We start from the raw sequence: 19,343 nt of genomic DNA, 5'->3' as shown, positions 1-19,343 counted from the left end.
ATTCAGACCCTCATCCATCCTATGATACACTCGACTTTCATGCTCCAAGCATCCCGACCCCCGCCCCACCCCAACTGACTGAGATGAACTCTGCAATCGGGTACAACTTGCACCCCAAATTGACCTAGTTTTGAGAAATGATTTTTTTTTTTTTGCTTTGAGTTTCCACTGAAATTCATTTGCATACTGGCAAATACAAAATTCACTAGGAACCAATTCAGTCAGGCAGTGCTTTAAGATGTAATTTAGAAAAAGCCTTCTGTTTTTAAAAAGTATTCTTCAGTAGATGTAAGCATGGTACCTTGGTGCAGTTCAATTCCTTCAGCTGAAAACAGGCAAATACAAAAATTAACCAGAAACAACTTTTAAAAATATACAGAGCATTTGCTAGTTATATTGAGGTGCAGTTTTGCTTTTTTCAAAAAAGACATGTGCAAAAGCACTTAAAACATGGCTAGATTAGTGTCTTTGCACCCAAAAGAGCCAACATAGTTTGAGAGCCTCCGTGTAGGCCTGAAAATGAGTACAATTAGTGGAAACGCCCAATGGTGGTTACAACAACAACAAGAACTTGGATTTTTTTTAGCGCTTTCAAAATAATAAAACATCCCAAGGTGCTTCAGTGACACGTTATCAAACATAAGAAGACATTAAGGCTGATAACCAAAAGCTTGGTCAAAGAGAGAGGTTTTAACGGGAACCTTAAAGAAGGAAAGAGGGGTTTAGAACATAAGAATATCGGGAATTCCAGAGCCTAGGACCTCAGCAGCTGAAGGATGCCCACCAATGAGGGAGTGATTAAAATTGGGAATGCTCAAAAATTGGTGGAGCACAGATATCTTGGAGAGTTTTCGAGCTGGAGAAGATTCCAAAAATAGGGATGAGGCCATGGATGAATTTGAAAACAAGGACAAGAATTTTAAGATCATTAATTCAACCTGTGGCTTGGCCAGTTTTGTAGGTGGAACCTACTTCCAGTACGATGGTTTTTAAAATTCATGCAAAAGATTATGGAGACTTTTTTTTATGCTATCGCAATTTGCAGCACTTAAAATTTTGTGATCCTTTGCGATAGTTGTGCTGATTTAAGGTGCATTGCAGTCAAAAATATCAGCGCAACCATGCAGAAACGCTACCCCAGGTATCGGATCTGGGATCTTCCTGGTCTTAATTGTTCATCACACTGTACATTTATTCACTCAACATATATAATAATCAATAAAAGCTCGCCGTTAAAGGAGAACTCATACTTGTGTAACAACGTATTAAGCCCTCAGCCTGTACCAAAGCACTACCAGCCAATAGTTTACTTTTTAACTATAGCGACTATTATTATACAGACAAATACTGCAACCAATTTTCACAAAGTAAGGTTACAGGAATGAATTAACATATAATTTTGGTGGTTTGGTGAGGTAGAAATGTTAGCTCTCCTTCAAATTGTACGACGGGGTCTTTTACACCTGCCTGAATAGACAGATTGAATTCTTTCAATGTCTGATCTGAAAGAGGACACATCTGACAAAGTAGCAAACCCTCAGTAGATGGAAGTGTTCAGCCTTCTGGGAGTGCTGACGCTCCAGCCTGCCACTAGTTTCCCACCTCCTGGCAACTGATCAGCCCTCTTCCCCCACCTCACCCCATCTTGTCGGGAAACTGGAGGCCGAATGGAAAATTCTGGTAGGCCTTGGAAAACAAAGCTCTTAACAAGCCTTATTACCTGCCTGCCTCATGATGACAGGTGGCTTTCCTGGCCCATGAACCCACATTGACCAACATGTCCAGCCTTGGGAATGGGGCCAGGAAGCTGACATGCTGGCCAGCCTAGTAATTTTCGGACCCTGTCCGAAAATTGGGTCTGTTCCCAATCTTAGTTGGGCCTGAAAATTCAGCCTATATTCTGCAAATTTGTTAATGCAATAAGCTATTGATTCATAAAAAAAAAACTTTTAAAGCCTTATCATGTCACTGTTACGAACATGATAAGTTTAAGATGATAACCAATGAACAAAATGAAAATAAGAAAATGCTGGATAAATTGAATCCTTACTTTGTGACAGTATTTACAGTAGTGGAAGAAGTCGGCATACTGAACTTCCCATGGAAACTAACAATCGAATCAGGGTCAGGGACTTACCAAAATTAACATAAGAAAATAATAATAATGGAGAAACTAATGGCACTAAAGATTGATAATCTCTAGGACCAGATTGATTTCCATTCCAGAGCTTTAATGTATGTAGATGAGAACATAGCAGATGACCTAATGATAATCTTCCAATATTCCCTTAATTCAGGAAATGTTCTTTTAGATTGGAAAGTTGCAAACGTCACTCCACTGTTTAAAAAAGGTGAATGAGGAAAACCAGGGAATTATGGACGAGATAGCTTAACATCTGTTGTCATGAAATGAATAAAGCCTGTATTAAGAATAGCAGGATAGATCATTAGCTGGTCAAAAACAGCCAGCATGGATTTATAAAGCATAGATCATACCTAGGAATCTTTTTTCATTCACAGGATGTAGGTTCGCTAGTTGGGCCAGCATTTATTGCCCATCCCTAACTCCCCTTGAGAAGGTGGTGGTGAGCTGCCTTCTTGAACCCCTGCAGTCCATGTGGTGTAGGTACACCCACAGTGCTATTAGGTAGGGAGCTCCAGGATTTTGAACCAGTGGCAGGGAAGGAACTGTGATATGTTTCCAAGTCAGGATGGTGAGTGGCTTGGAGGGGAATTAGTAAGTGGTGTTGTTCCCATGCTGCCCTTGTCCTTCTAGATGATAGTGGTCATAGGTTTGGAAGGTGCTGTCTAAGGAAGATTGATGAGTTCCTGCAGTGCATCTTGTCGATGGTATACACTGCTGCCACTGTCTATTGGTGGAGGGAGTGAATGTTTGTGGAAGGGGTGCCAATCAAGTGGGCTGCTTTGTCCTAGATGGTGTCAAACTTCTTGAGTGTTGTTGGAGCTGCACTCATCCAGGCAAATGGACAGTGCTCTAAAATTGGGCCTTGTATATGGTGGACAGGGCTTTAGGGAGTCAGGATGTGAGTTATTCGCTGCAGGATTCCTAGCCTCTGACCTGTCCTTGTAACCACAGTATTTATATGGCTAGTCCAGTTCAGTTTCTGGTCAATGGTAACCCTCAGGTGGTTAATAGTGGAGGATTCAGTGATGGTAATGCCATTGAATGTCAAGGGGATTGGTTAGATTCTCTCTTGTTGGAGATGGTCATTGCCTGGCACTTTTGTAGCGCAAATGTTCTTGTCACTTGTCAGCCCAAGGCTGGATATTTTCCATGTCTTGCTGCATTTGGACATGGACTGTTTCACTATCTGTGGAGTCGTGAATGGTGCTGAACATTGTGCAATTGTCAGTGTACACCCCCATTTCTGACCTTATGATGGATGGAAGGTCATTGATGAAGCAGCTCAAGATGGTTGGGCCTAGGATACTCTGAGGAACTCCTTCAGCGATGTCCTGAAACTGAGATGATTGACCTCCAACAACCACAACCATCTCCCTTTGTGCTAGGTTTGACTCCAACCAGCAGAGAGCTTTCCCCCTGATTCCCATTGACTCCAATTTTGCTAGGGCTCCTTGATGCCACACTCAGTCAAATGCTGCCTTGGCATAAAGGGCAGTCACTCTCACCTCACCTCTGGAGTTCAGGGTCCATGTTTGAACCAAGGCTGTAATGAGATCAGGAGCTGCGTGGCCCTGGCGGAACTCAAAGTGAGCGACAGCAGGTTATTGCTAACTAAGTGCCACTTAATAGCACTGTTGATGACCCCTTCCATCACTTAACTAATGCTTGAGTGTAGACTGATGGGGCAGTAATTGGCTGGGTTGGATTTGTCCTGACTTTTGTGTACAGGACATACCTGGTCAATTTTCCACATTGCCGGGTAGACACCAGTGTTGTAGCTGTACTGAAGCAACTTGGCTAGGGGCATAACCATTCTAGAGCATAAGTCTCCAGGGATTAGATAGTTCAGAGTTTTAAAGTTTAATGCATTTTAAAATTTGTGTGCTTTCCAAGTTAATGAAGCAGGCGTCCGGGAATTAAACTTTCTAAATATTATTCCCTAAATATAATGTGCGTTAGTTACAATTTGGGGATTCTCCTACACTGCTCCAAACAATATGCCTTGAAGTCAAATTCAAAAACTACCCCTAACTGCAACATTTGTATTTTGCACACCAGTCACCCTTACCACAGTGCAGTGTGTAATTGTTCAATTCAGACCAATTACTTCTGAATTATGCTCAGCATTGTGCTTTGGGCTAAGGTCTACTGGGAGCTGAGTATGTTGAGAATGCCCAAACTCATTTATCTTGGGGGACTTAACAACTGTTAGAAAGTGAAGACTTTCATCTGATTCATGCTAGGCTCCATTTGAGCCTAGATCCCAGAGGTGGAAAGATATAGTGTTCTAAAACGCTACGCCACTCGATCCTTTAAGTCTTAAAAGTATTTTAAAGACCACCCTTTCATCTGCAGGTTAATAAAGCCCAAAGAAAGAGGTGACAGCTTCTCCTCTGATGACTATGTTTCTTTAAATTGCAAGTGAAGTGAATTTCAGCAGCCACAATCCATTTTGCGAGACTGCTTCCAAAGAAACACTTTACTTGACAGTTTCAATGATGTCAGGAAAAAATTAGCTGGAGAAAAAAAAAATCAGTTCTTCCTAGACTTTTAAAGGTTGAGGCAATAGTACACTGATAGTTTAGTAAAGGTAAATTAAAGAATACTGATAACACGCCACAGTTGACATTGAGGATCAAGACAAATTTTCCTTGGAAGTGCGGGGAACGCTTTATCTTTACATAAAGATGCACTATTAATTGAGCTGCATTTATAAGTTACAAAAGTTTGACTTAATTTTGTCATTTAATTGTAGAACCAAAGGGCCTGAAATCCCAGGAGCTTCACTCCACCAGCACAAGTATAATGGAGAGCAACTCTGAGCCACCAGTGATGGTGACTGTTTACTGCCCCTCAAACTGGTAGAAAGCAGACCATTCGTATGATTAGGGCAGTCAGCCATGCCAATAATGGCACATCAGAGGTAGATGCTCCAATCCACTGGTTGCAACGAGAGTGGTCCACAGGCTCAAGGAGATATTTCAGACAGTTGGGTTTGTGCCAGCTCTTTGCTTGAGCAGTCCTGAATTATTCCCACTAGGAATATAGGACCATCGGAGCAGGAGTAGGCCATTCAGCCCCTCGAGCCTGCTCCACCATTCAACTAGATCATGGCTGATCGTCTACCTCAACAACATTTTCCCACAATATCCCCAAATCTCTTGATGTCATTAGTGTGTAAAAATCTCAAGGTCCTTGATTCCAGTGGAAGGACCACTGCTGGCCTGTTAAGTGCCCGAGTGGCACGAGCTACACCAGGCCTTCCTAAAAAGAGGCAATGTGGGGGTCTTGCAGGCTCTGCAACCGGCTGCCAAGATCGCCATTGCCTCCACAAGATTCTAACCTATGTTTTGGAACATTTGTCCTGGACTGCAGTGAGCACTTGCAGGTGGGTTATCTACGGTAGTTTGAGCTTTAACAATACAACTGTTGTTGACATTAGTTCCATTTTTTACGGTCTTTAATGAACAGAGATTGCAAATAATCATAAATAATGGATAAATTCATTTACATCTAGTATACAAATACCAATGAAAATGTTTGTTAATGTCTTTAATGGATAGTTTTAATCATCAAAAAGATGAGAAAAATGTCTGGCTCAGTTTCTGTCTCTTGGAGGACAAGAGTCTTTTCTTAAAACAAACATGAGACACATTAGGATAATGGCTTTATTACGCCACTTGTAAGGTGTTATCTAAGTGCATCTAAACTAATGTGTGTCGATTGATTTTTCTTAATGAAGCCATGTTGATGGTATTTAACACATCGGAATTATAATTATTATACTATCACGGTTTATTTGCTGCTGCTCAAAAAATATTTTTCCAAATGCTTTCCTTCCTCCCTATGAAAGCAATGGACCAAACCTATCAACCAAAACCTAGCATAGGTTAATCCTATTTAATCATACATTTCTACTGTAAATTAGGTGAACTGTCACAAAACTAAACTTTGTAATTGTATCTGATACTGTGGTCATGTATTAAATGCTTCCTTTTCATATACTCGGAAAATGGATTTAGCATTGTGCATAAGACCACAAGGCATAAAAATGACACCAAATGAACGGTGCTATTCTTTCCAGTCGTTCCAGAAAAAAACATACATTTAGGGGTAACTTATACTCATGTGTGATGCATTATCTATGGACTTCTTTGTGGAATACTACTCATTTCACAGAGGAGTGTATTTTGGTGAAAGGATGAAAACAGGTGCTAAGTGGGTGTTGTGCTAAGGAGACAAGTCTGGATTTAGCCCACAATTTTGAGGCTAATTGATGATTACCATGATTTAAGCATGCTTGGAAGTGCTAAAATGGTCAGTTGCATGTTTACCATTCAATCGCTGATTAGGTGCAATTTTTGTGGAGCAGTATCTGTAGTCATGTCCACACAGCTACTTCCACTGAAGGTGTGGAGTATGCTGGCTGGCAGAAGTGGAGGATAGCGAGGAAGATGGCACTGCGCCCATCACTATCACTGCTGCAGGTACCAGCTGAGACTGGTATCACTCATAGCTTATTGTCTAGGGTGTAACACAGGACCTCACAGTTGCACGCACTGGATATTAGTCGGCAACAGCCACACTGGGTGGAAGGAACACCACAAGATGGTAGGGAGGGGACACGTTTGCATACTAGTTTCACTGCGAAGGAATCAGCTGAAGACCTCACAGGACCAAGGTTTAGAAGAAGGCTGATAGGTCTGACTAAATGCTTGGTGCATTGGAATGCCTGGCTTGAAAGGATAGAATAGTCTGCCTCCACCTTGGTCCAGTGTGGAGAGGTTGTCCAATTCCATCCAGAGACCTGTGGAGACTAGCACCTTGCAGCATCAGATGATTGATTTTGCAGCTTCTGCTGCAGCCATAGAACAATCAACATCGCGCAACACCAAACAGCTTCTATGGAATGACAGAGTGCTGTTGTGGAAACCCAGGCAGCTGCCATGGTGGCTCTGGGTGCTTTAGTTGAAAGGGCCATGCAGTGTCTCTGATGGTCAGAGATCTGTCCTCCAACATATCACTGGGCTGGCTGAACAGACGCCCTCAGGCCATGGCATGGAAATTATGGAGCAGGAACCTACTGACCTCTCTCTCGGTGGCAGCATTTCCTGCTATGTCCTCCACCATTGCCTTTGTGGTTGCTTGTGAGGGTTCCTAGACTGCTAAATCCTATATTGGGATGGTGTAGAAATGAAGTGGGGACTAAGGCCCTGAGCATCTTGAGGGCGTTGCAGGTGGACACCTGAATTTCCCTCATCAGATTCTCAGCAGCAATTCGCCTCTCCTCCTGCTGCCAATGGGGTTGCACATCATAGAAGCACCAGATTGAAAGGGCCTATAGGATAGTCATTAAGGGTAACCACCAGGGTGAATAGTTTAATATTTGTAAGTGCAGTTGGTTATGTCATGTTTTCATTGTTTCTGCTGTACATATAGGGTGATTATGCTAATTGGCTGGTGATAAAATCGGTGGTCTCATTTTGTTGTGATCTTCCTGCGGAAGGGGTTAAAAAGATTAAATGTACATCGCGGACTTATTGATAGAATCACATCAGTGTCAGGCAATGACCATCTGCAACAAGAGAGAATCTAACCATCTCCCCTTGATGTTCAATGGCATGACCATCACTAAATCCCTCACTACCAATATCCTGGGAGTTACCATTGACCAGAAACTGAACTGGACTAGCCATATAAATACTGTGGCTACAAAAGCAGGTCGGAGGGTGGGAATTCTGCATAGAGTAACTCACCTCCTGACTCCCCAAAGTCTGTCCACTGTCTACAAGGCACAAGTCAGGAGTGTGATGTAATATTCTCCACTTGCCTGGATGAGTGCAGCTCCCACAGCACCCAAGAAGCTCAACACCATCCAGGACAAAGCAGCTGCCTGATTGGCACACCATTTTCCACCTTTAACATTCACTCCCTCCACCACCGACGCATAGTAGCAGTAGTGTGTACCATCTACAAGATGCTCTGCAGGAACTCACCAAGGCTCCTTCGACTGCACCTTCCAAATCCGCAACCACTACCACCTAGAACAGGGGTGGGGAACCTTTTTCTTCTCATGAGCCATTCACACATAGACAAAATCTTTCACAGGCCACACAAACATAATCAAATTAATTTAGATTTTTATATAGAAAATACAAAAACATTCAACTCACCCACCGTTTTAATATGATAGCTGAATTTGAATATTATAATATTTACCATTATAATATTCAAATTCAGCCATCACATTAAAATGGTGGGTGAGTTGAATGTTTTTGTATTTTCTATATAAAAATCTAAATATTAATATGGTAATTTAGCTGATGTTTTTATCCAAAGCAAATTCGTAATGATGATGATAAATGCTATTTTGAAGGCACTACTGTCATAGGTCTATATTTTTTAGAAATCTTGCTGCAGGCTGGATGAAATTGAGTAATTTCCCCACCTCTGACCTAGAAGGACAAGGGCAGCAGACACATGGGAACACCCCCAAGTACCCTTCCAAGTCACAGACCATCCTGACTTGGAACTATATCATCACTCTTTCACTGTTGCTGCGCCAAAATCATGAAATTTGCTTTCTAACAGCACAGTGGGTGTCCTGCACTACATGGACTGCAGCGAATCAAGAAGGCAGCTCACCACCAATTTCTCAAGAGCAGTTAGGGATGGGCAACAATGGTGGCCTAGCCACTGATGCCCACACCCCATGAGAGCAAATTTTTAAAAGGTTCCTCAGTTGTGAAAGCTAAAGGATGTTATACCATGCTCTGAAATCTAATGGCTATTGACATTGCTCAAAAGTGGTTTTCAATTAAATGGCAGCAAGCGTCCCTCTCGGGTATGGGACAGCTGGGACCCTATAGTGCCCCCGCTCTTCCTCCTCTTTCAACTTGTCCTATTCTTCCTCTTCCTCCATTTGCGGATGCTGAACTTAACCCCCTGGCACAATTGCTGGTGATAACATGTTTCCAGGACTGTCACTGACCTCATCTCCTCTGGGGATCTCCCTCCCATAGCTTCCAACCTGATAGTCGCCCAACCTCGGACGGCCCGCTTCTATCTCCTACCCAAAATCCACAAACAGAACTGCCCCGGTAGACCGATCATCTCAGCTTGCTCCTGCCCCACAGAACTCATTTCTCGTTATCTTGACTCCCTTCTCTCTCCCCTTGTCCAGTCCCTCCCCACCTACATCCGTAATTCCTCTGACACCTTACGTCACATCAACAATTTCCAGTACCCTGGCCCCAACCGCTTCCTCTTCACCATGGACGTCCAATCCCTCTACACCTCCATCCCCCACCAGGATGGTCTGAGGGCCCTTAGCTTCTTCCTCGAACAGAGGCCCGAACAATCCCCATCCACCACTACTCTCCTCCGCCTGGCTGAACTTGTTCTCACGCTGAACTCCTCTCACTTCCTCCAAATAAAAGGTGTGGCTATTGGTACCCGCATGGGCCCCAGCTATGCCTGTCTCTTTATGGGGTATGTGGAACATTCCTTGTTCCAGTCCTACTCCGGCCCCCTTCCACAACTCTTTCTCCGGTACATCGATGATTACTTCGGTGCTGCTTCATGCTCTCGTCGGGATTTGGAAAAATTTATTAATTTTGCTTCCAATCTCTACCCCTCCATCATTTTCACGTGGTCCAACTCTGACACTTCCCTTCCCTTCCTTGACCTCTCTGTCTCAATCTCTGGTGATAGACTGTCCACCAATATCCATTACAAACCCACCGACTCCCACAGCTATCTCGACTACAGCTCCTCACACCCCACTTCCTGTAAGGACTCCATCCCATTCTCTCAGTTCCTTCGCCTCCGTCGCATCTGTTCCGATGATGCTACCTTCAAAAACAGTTCCTCTGACATGTCCTCCTTCTTCCTTAACCGAGGTTTTCCACCCACGGTCGTTGACAGGGCCCTCAACTGTGTCTGGCCCATCTCCCGCGCATCCGCCCTCATGCCTTCTCCTCCCTCCCAGAAACATGATAGGGTCCCCCTTGTCCTCACTTATCACCCCACCAGCCTCTGCATTCAAAGGATCATCCTCCGCCATTTCCGCCAACTCCAGCATGATGCCACCACCAAACACATCTTCCCTTCACCCCCCCTATCGGCATTCCATAGGGATCGGTCCCTCCGGGACACCCTGGTCCACTCCTCCATCACCCCCTACTCCTCAACCCCCTCCTATGGCACCACCCCATGCCCACGCAAAAGATGCAATACCTGCCCCTTCACTTCCTCTCTCCTCACCGTCCAAGGACCCAAACACTCCTTTCAAGTGAAGCAGCATTTCACTTGCATTTCCCCCAACTTAGTCTACTGCATTCGTTGCTCCCAATGTGGTCTCCTCTACATTGGAGAGACCAAACGTAAACTGGACGACCGCTTTGCAGAACACCTGCGGTCTGTCCGCAAGAATGACCCAAACCTCCCTGTCGCTTGCCATTTTAACACTCCGCCCTGCTCTCTTGCCCACATGTCTGTCCTTGGCTTGCTGCATTGTTCCAGTGAAGCCCAATGCAAACTGGAGGAACAACACCTCATCTTCCGACTAGGCACTTTACAGCCATCCGGACTGAATATTGAATTCAACAACTTTAGGTCGTGAGCTCCCTCCCCCATCCCCACCCCCTTTGTTTCCCCCTTCCTTTTCTTTTATTTCCAATAAATTATATAGATTTTCCTTTTCCCACCTATTTCCATTATAAAAAGAGAAAAAGAAAAAAAAAATATTTATTTATTTATTTTTTACATCTTTTATGCTCTCCCCACCCCCACTAGAGCTATACCTTGAGTGCCCTACCATCCATTCTTAATTAGCACATTCGTTTAGATAATATCACCAACTTTAACTTTAACACCTATGTGTTCTTTTGTATTATTGTTGTTGACATCTTTTGATGATCTGCTTCTATCACTGCTTGTTTGTTCCTACAACCACACCCCCACTCCACCTCTCTCTCTCTTTCTCTCTCCACCCCCCCATATACCTTAAACCAGCTTATATTTCAACTTTTTCTTGGACTCAAACTCAAGTTCTGTCAAAGGGTCATGAGGACTCGAAACGTCAACTCTTTTCTTCTCTGCCGATGCTGCCAGACCTGCTGAGTTTTTCCAGGTAATTCTGTTTTTGTTTTTGTGCTGGTGATAATGTCTGATCTCTTTTGACTGCCAGATTGTGGAGCATGTCAGCAGCAAACTGGAGCCCTACTCACCCTCTTATACCTCCTCTTCCTCTCTCTTCCAGGAGATAGGGCTGCTTTGCCTGGCCTCATCCCCTCCTCCCATTCCTGTTCCCAACAATGGGACCCCTAGCAAAATCCCTCTGACTAAACATTCCCTTTCTGCTGGTGACCCCTATAAGGCCCCCAGAAGTCAAGAGCATGATAAATAAAAAATACTACATTTAGCAACAAAGATAGTTAGAAAAAAAAGTAAAGCAAATTTAAGTAAATAGTTTGTCACATAAAGTGTGTTTTATTACACCCCTAACACAACTGTATAAATAGTAGATACAAATTCAATGATTAAATTTAACTAGCTATGTTCATGTTCTCTGTAACCTGGTACTTGTGATATATTTTTTTGTTTTTGATTAAGCGTTAACCAGATATTGGGGGTGATTTTCCCCAGGTATGTTAGGTGTTAAAGAGCTTCTGAGGTGGCCAAGCTGGTGTCTTGAGGTAAGGTAGAGTAGCACAGCACTTACACTCTTTCGGTGATGTCCTGACAGAATTTCCAGAACAAATGTTGATAGAGTGTTGGTGAACTTTGACAAAGCATAAGCTTTGATTATCCTAGACACCTCTGGGATATCTCTGGATATCTAGGGATACCTCTGGATACCTCCGGGCATTGTAGGGTGGCCAAGTTGTATTATTAGTAATAGAGTTGATCTGCAGACAGCTTTCTAAGTGGAAACACTAAGCTTATTTAAAGTATACTCAGCAGAACTACACATGTGCTTTCAACTCCAACCCTATATACTGACTAGAGGTAGCCCGCACTACTCTCCTATTGGTTACTACAGATCATGTGATCTTTCCTAACATGTATTATTCTTAAAGGTACATTACAATACTAAATAAAACCATAATTAGTACATTCCTCCCCCTTTAACTTGGCTATACATATTATATTTACAAGTTCATATTTTTCAAGACAACATAATATTTACACTGGGTAAGGAATTTATAAGGTCAGTCTTTCAGGTGGTTTCCTGGTACGCGTGGAACGTCGCAGCTCCATAACTTCAGATTCTTTGCCAGGAACCTCCTTTTCCGGAGTTGCCCGAACATCATGCGTTCTTCAGTAGGCACTTGCAGTTCTGCATCCTCAACTCTCACACATGTCAGTCCTGGGTTGAATTCTCTCAACAGAAAATGCAGACCCGGTCATGGTCACAGGTGGAACCAAATATTGATGACTTGTCTCTCTCTTCCTTAAATGGTCCACATGCTTATGGATGATTCAGCCTTCCACCTCCAAGTGGTAAGATAGAGGTCCAGTCACCGCACTTATTTCACCCGGTAACCATTTTGGTACTTCCCCGAAGTTTTTCACGTGTATCGGCTCTCCCACGGTAAATTTCCTCTCACAACTCTGCCAGTCATATCTAGTTTACTGGCTTCACTGACTCCTTTCCACCTCTCCCTCCAAATTCGGCATTATTAAGCTCAATCTTGTCCTGAGATGGTATTTCAACAGTGGGCGGAATTTTCTGGGCCCGCTGGCGGTGGGAGTGATAGGTGGTGTGCGTGGGAAATATGGCGTGACCTGCTTCACAACGGCGTGAAGGCATGTCGCAATCGTCTGCTCAGCCGCGTTTCACGCCATCAGTTGGCGGGGAGCTAATTGTAATACATTAGCATATAATTGAAAGGCCATCCCGCCAGGCTCTTGGAACCTCGCCGTATTGTCCGTCCACGTCGGTGGGAAAGCACGCTGACACGTTTCACAACAGCATACAGAGGTGACGTGCACTTGGCGGCCTTCACTTTGGGGGAACTGAGGTGAGTGAGCAGCAGCGTTCACCACAGCTCGCATGTTGTTTACAGGCCTCGGAGGCACCGAAGTGGGGGGGTGGGGCGAGGGGTGGGAGTTGTGGGTGCAGCGGCGGTGTTGGGGGGGGGGGGTGTGGGGCGCGCAACTGATGCCTGGCCCTGGAGGTGACTGCTGAGTGGGGACTGTCTGGGGGCAAGTGCTGGTCAGCCTCGGAGGCGAGCATTGTCGTTGGAGGGTTCAAGTGCTGCCTTGGTGCTGCATCCTGCGCACAGGCAATCGAGGTGTGGGGCAGGGTAAATGAGGGAAGTGGCCACACATTAGGGACAACTGTATAAACTGACCATGCTTCTGCAACTGAGACAGATCAGACACAGCCACAGTGATATGATTGGGGTCAGGCTCCTAGCCTGCCCGCCCATGCAAGCATCACGGAGGCACCAAAGGGCCACCAAGTGCTCCAGACCTTACCCCCTGCCTCCTCCCCACAACAACTTTGAATCTGCCACCGCTTTATTCGACCGCAGAGCAGTTGGGCTGCACACGTTGTACAATCTCCTCGCCAATGCTGGCCATGTAACAGTCACTGCTGGAGGAGCTCACAGCCCCTTGCAATCTCAGCATCCCGGTTTGGACCAGTGTCCCCCGCATGTCGCAGGCTGACAGGACAGCCATGCAGCACCTCATCTCTGGCCATCCGAGGGGTGACCAGCATTCACCTGGCCTTGCAAAGGCAGGAGCAGCAACCTCATGAAGAAGGGGCAGCATGGGCTCCCACACACGCTACCCAGGAGCAACAGCGAGCCATGGCTGGTCAGCACCTCGTGCACCCAGGGTCTATAAACGCCACCTACCATTCCTGCAGATGACTGGGAACTAATGGTGCCAATGACTGCGCATGTCCTGGTGGCTCACATCTGCCATTTACTGCAGGACTTGGTGCCATGGAGACATGGAGGGCATCCACTGCCACTGGCTGTGAAAGTGACCGTGGTGCTCAATTTCTATGCCCGTGGCTCCTTTCAGGGCTCCGCAGGTGATCTCTGTGGGATTTCACAATCCGCCACCCACAAATGCATCCATGAGGTCACGGATGCCATCTTCTCCATGGCACACAAATTTGTGCATTTCGCTCGGGACCGGGACAGCCAGGATGCAAGGTTCATTGGATTCGCCCTGATCTCAGGATTCCCACAGGGGCAGGGTGGGATTGACTGCACTCATGTGGCACTCAGATCTCCATCGCTACACAGGGTGGACTTGATCAACCACAAGGGCTTCCACTCACTGAATGTGCAGCTGATATGTGACCACCAGAAACACATCCTGCAGATATGCACATGGTTGTGAACGGGATAAAATTGCTTCCCTTGGTGGAGAATTCTAGAACCAGGGGACATAGATTCAAGATAAGTGGCAGAAGGTGTAGGGGGGACATGAGGAAGAACTTTTTTACGCAGAGGGTAGTGAGTGTCTGGAATTCGCTGCCCAAGTTAGTGGTAGAGGCAGAAACTTTAAACTCTTTTAAAATATCTGGATCTGCACCTTAAGTGCTGTAAGCTGCAGGGCTATGGGCCGGGTGCAGGAATGTGGGATTAGAAAGGGCACCTGGGTGTCCTCGGGCTAGCATGGACAAGACGGGCCTAATGACCTCCTTCTGTGCTGTAACTTTTCTATGGTTCTATGGTTTCCAGGGAGTGTCCATGACACCTACGTCCTGCCTCGTTCACAGGTCCCTGCAGTCTTTCAGGGTCCACAGAGGCTGCAGTGTTGGCTCCTTGGGGACAAGGGCTACCCACAGAGGCCGTGGCTGATGACATCCATGTGGTGGCCTCAAAATGCAGCAGAGTGGCGCTATAATGAGGCTCAAGCAGCAGCCTGCAACTTGGTGGAGCAGGCCATCAGGATGCTAAAGATGTGGTTCTGGTGCCTGGACTGGTCTGGTGGAGCCCTGCAATACAGCCCACAGACAGTGTCACGCATTGTTGTTGTCTGCTGCGTCCTTTACAACCTGGCTGAGCAGGAGTTGAAGGAGCTGCATGTCTCCCCTGATGAGGAGGATGCTGACGGGGATGAGGATGAGGGGGTCCTCGGTGATGACGACAACGGGGATGAGGTTCTCGCACTGGCTAGATGAGGCAGGCACATTCGGGGGGCCCTCATAGCTGCCAGATTGGTGGAGGATGAAGACGACAATGAGGGAGGTGTCCCCCAAGATCCTCACATCACAATTGTGATTGACTCCAGTCTGGCTTATGGCATTGCGAATACCCTCTGTGAGAATGCTCTTGTCATGGAGATGCAGTGGAGGCCCTAATAGTGGCTCAATCACAGGAGGATGATGACAACATGTAGTGAGGACACTCCATAGATTGTCACATAGCCTCTGAGAATGTTTGATTCCTGTCTGGCCGAGGGCAGCTCGCTTGCGCTCCATGATCAGGGCCATCTCAGAGACGCAGCCGTGAAACTTTAGCCGCATCTGATGTAGTCTGCCTTCAGCACCTCAGCCCTTCAGGAGTGGAGCATAGCATCACTGGTCACAGATGCTGGTGTGTTGGGGGCCGGCTCCATCTTAAAGATGCGGAGAGCACACAGGGAGTACGAGAGAACTCTCTGGCACCTGCCCACTACATTCTGGCTGCAATGACCAGCACCGCCGAGGTGCAGGCATCAGTAATGTTTCCAGGGATTGTGAGGCTGTACAGAGCACAGGCAAGAGGCCCTGGACTCAGACAACTGCCTTTTATCTTGTGCAGAAAGGTTTCACATCTGAGTGACAAGAACATTGCTCATCAGAGCAAGGAGCCACAGGCAGGGAGATGTTCTTAAGAGTTTATTGATAATAGTGAACAGTTTGTACAAATGTTCAACACCCATGGCCAGGCTGTGCAACTACTTTTATTTAACTTTTCTAACCCTGCCGCTATGTCTTGGTGATCCCCGGACATCCACAGCGGAGGTGCAGGCAGCCTGCTGACTGCAACATCCTGTCTGTGATGACTTTGGTGGGCATCCTCTGGAGGGCGGAGATATGGAGGGCCCCGGACTGCTTTCGGGGTCCTGCTGTGTGGCAGTGGCACCCTCCTTGGCCTTTGAAGCTGGAGCTGCTGAGGTCACAGGAAGAGGGGATTCAGATGGGCCGGTCACTCAGAGTCACCTGGGTGGATGGCCGCAGAGCATGCACCTGCTGATCCTCCTCCCTGTGGGTGCCCGAGGGCCACTGGCTAACTCTGTGAGTGGAAGGGGTAGCTGGAGTGAGATTGAGCTGCCCAGCACCCTCTCGCGTATACACTGTTGGAGGCCAATTATGGCATCAGCGATGGAATTAGCGTAGCAATGCAGGAGTGACATCCTGGATCAAGGTTTCCATGGCGGCCACCATCCTGCCAGTGTTGACCTTGGTGCACTGCAATGCCGGCTCTATCACCTCAGCCTGAAGAGGGACGGATTCCTCCATCGTGCCTTGCAATCTGAGGAGTGCAGCGGACATCCCTTCCTGATGTTCCTTAGCTTGCCTTTGCAGCTCCAGCAACTGTGATATGACCGAGTCATTGAGGTGAAACTCGAAGGCCGACGTGTTACCACTGAAATAAAGTGGGGCACGTTTGGTCAGAATACTGGAAATTGCAAGGGAAGCCAATGAGACTTATTAAGGTTCGTGAGAGTGAGTCTGAAAAGGGACTCAAAAAGAAAATGCCCCGGATCAAATTGTACCTTTAACAACAAATAAGGGTCTGGAGGCAAACTGTGCTGTGAATGTAGGTGAAGTGAATAAGTTAGGTGAGAGATATAAAGGATTTTCGTCTAAAGGAAAGATAACCTTTTTTTCATCAAATGATGCAGCTAAACCCATAACTGTGTTAAGGGACACAGGAGCTACTCAAACTCTTTTGCTGGAGAAGAACCTAGTTTTCCCTCCAGAGAGTTGAATGAAAGTTAAAGTATTGGTAAACGGGATAAGTGGAGAGTATATCCCGTCTCCATTGTACAAAGTACAATTGGAATGTGATTTGCTGTCTGGATCACTGGTTGTAGGAGTCATTAAGAAATTACCCGTGGATCTACTCCTGGGTAATGATTTGGCAGGAGTGAAGGTTATAATTTCACCCATATTCAGAGAAAGTCCGAAAGAGGCTAAAAACACTGAGCAGTTACAAGGACAAGTTCCTGTTATTTTTCCATCATGTATGGTGACCAGAGCAATGGCTAAACCACGCCCATCACCAGAGGTTAAAGTAATACCATGAACAAATGTTAGAGTAGCCAAAACTTTATTTAAGGATGAGGATAATTCAAAGGAAGTGTTTGGCATGTCTTCATTAATTGAGGCTCAGAAAGCAGATCCAGAATTAAACAAGTTTGCTCAGTCAGCTCACACTGAAGCTGAGGCTGAAGTCTTCACTCAAAAACAAACAGAAGATCAAAAATTAAGCGAGCAGCAAATTGTTTCACTTCATGAGGAATGTGGAAAGAAAATAAAAGCATTTGAGATGAAACTGGAAAGAAGTTTTTTTGAAAAAGGGAGCTGAAATGCAGGATAAGTTAGAGAGGAAACTTTTTGAACAGGAGTTTAATTTAAAAGCAGAGCTGGTAAAGCAGCAGAAGGAATTTGTTCAAAAGGAACAAATGTTCAATGAAAAGCTGCTGGACCAAATAGATCAGTTATTTGCAAGTATTGAAACTGCTTCTAAAAATAAAGTTTCAGCCCTTCAACAAGCAGATCAGTACAAAAACAAGTTAACAGAATGGAAGAAAAAGATGGAAACAAAATTAGTACAGCATAACAACAAAATGAAAGACCTTGAGTCAAAATTTGAGACTTCTATTAAAGAGATTGAAGAGCAAGTATGTCAGGTAGCCGGTAAACCTCAACGTGTAATCAAACCAGCACCTTTAATAGCCATGCCAGTTTTTGAAAAACCATTTAGTTGGGTATTAGTAGATTGTGTGGGGCCATTACCCAAAACGAAAACAGGAGTATGTAAAATAGCACAAGAGGAGACTAATGGAAAAGAGTTGGAGAAACAAGTCAAGTCAAAATCCAGCACACGTGATCCAGAGCAGAGTAACGGTAAAGAGGTAAAATCTAGAAGTAGAGATCATAAACAAAGTAAAAACGAAGAGAGCAAAATGGACCAAATTGAAATCTAAAAGTCACAGAATCACACAGTGCAGAAGAGGCCCTTCAGCCCGTCGAGTCTGCACCGACACATGAGAAACACCTGACCTACCTACCTAATCCCATTTACCAGCACTTGGCCCATAGCCTTGAATGTTATGACATGCCAAGTGCTCATCCACGTACTTTTTAAAGGATGTGAGGCAACCCGCCTCCACCATCCTCCCAGGCAGTGCATTCCAGACCATCACCACCCTCTGGGTAAAAATGCTTTTCCTCACATCGTCCCTAAACCTCCTGCCCCTCACCTTGAACTTGTCCCCTCGTGACTGACCCTTCAACTAAGGGGAACAGCTGCTCCCTTTCCACGCTGTCCATGCCCCTCATAGTCTTGAACACCTCGATCAGGTCGCCCCGCAGTCTTCTCTGCTCCAACGAAAACAACCCAAGTCTATCCAACCTCTCTTCATAAATGTTTCATCCCTTAAATAACTTAAATGTTTCATCCCAGGCAACATCTCTTTTAAAGTTGAGAACAAAGTAAAAGCAGAGGGTGAGGAAAAAGGGCCAAATCAAAATCTAGAAGCCGAGGTAGAGGACAGAATAAAGGCAATGATAGGGGGAAAAGGGGCAAATCTAGACATAAAGGTAGGGTAAAAGAAAAAAAAAATAAGAAAGGGAAAGCCGTGCAAACTCAAGAAGCAGAAGCAGGGAACAAAAACACAAAGAAAACTGGGGTTAAATCCAACAGTAATGATGCTGAACAGAGCAAGAGTAAAAATCAAGGAAAAAAGAGCAAAATTCAAAAGTAAGGAAAGGGATAGAAGTAAAAGCAAAGAAGGTCAAAGGAACAGAGATAAAGGACGGAGAAAAAGAGGACGACAACAAAGAGACACTAGTCTACACTGATCATAATCCGCTGGCGTTTATTGAAAAGTTTAAAACTCAAAATGCAAGACTATTTAGATAGAGTCTATTGTTTTAACCATTCAATGTAAAGATTGTTCACATTGCCGGTAAAGATAATATAATTGTGGATGCATTGTCCCGGGTGTAAAT

General features: G+C 45.3%; 1 protein-coding gene across 1 annotated transcript in view; it reads left to right on the top strand.

Moving 5' to 3' along the window:
• Positions 1-19,343, top strand: part of dntt (deoxynucleotidyltransferase, terminal) — a 304,739-nt gene that overhangs the window by 246,989 nt on the left and 38,407 nt on the right. The gene's annotated exons all lie outside the window — the stretch shown is intronic.

The sequence above is a fragment of the Carcharodon carcharias genome, chromosome 17, assembly GCF_017639515.1.
Source record: "Carcharodon carcharias isolate sCarCar2 chromosome 17, sCarCar2.pri, whole genome shotgun sequence".
NCBI lineage: Eukaryota > Metazoa > Chordata > Chondrichthyes > Lamniformes > Lamnidae > Carcharodon > Carcharodon carcharias.
The sequence above is the reverse complement of the archived record's forward strand: the minus strand, read 5'-3'. Positions and strand labels throughout refer to the sequence as shown.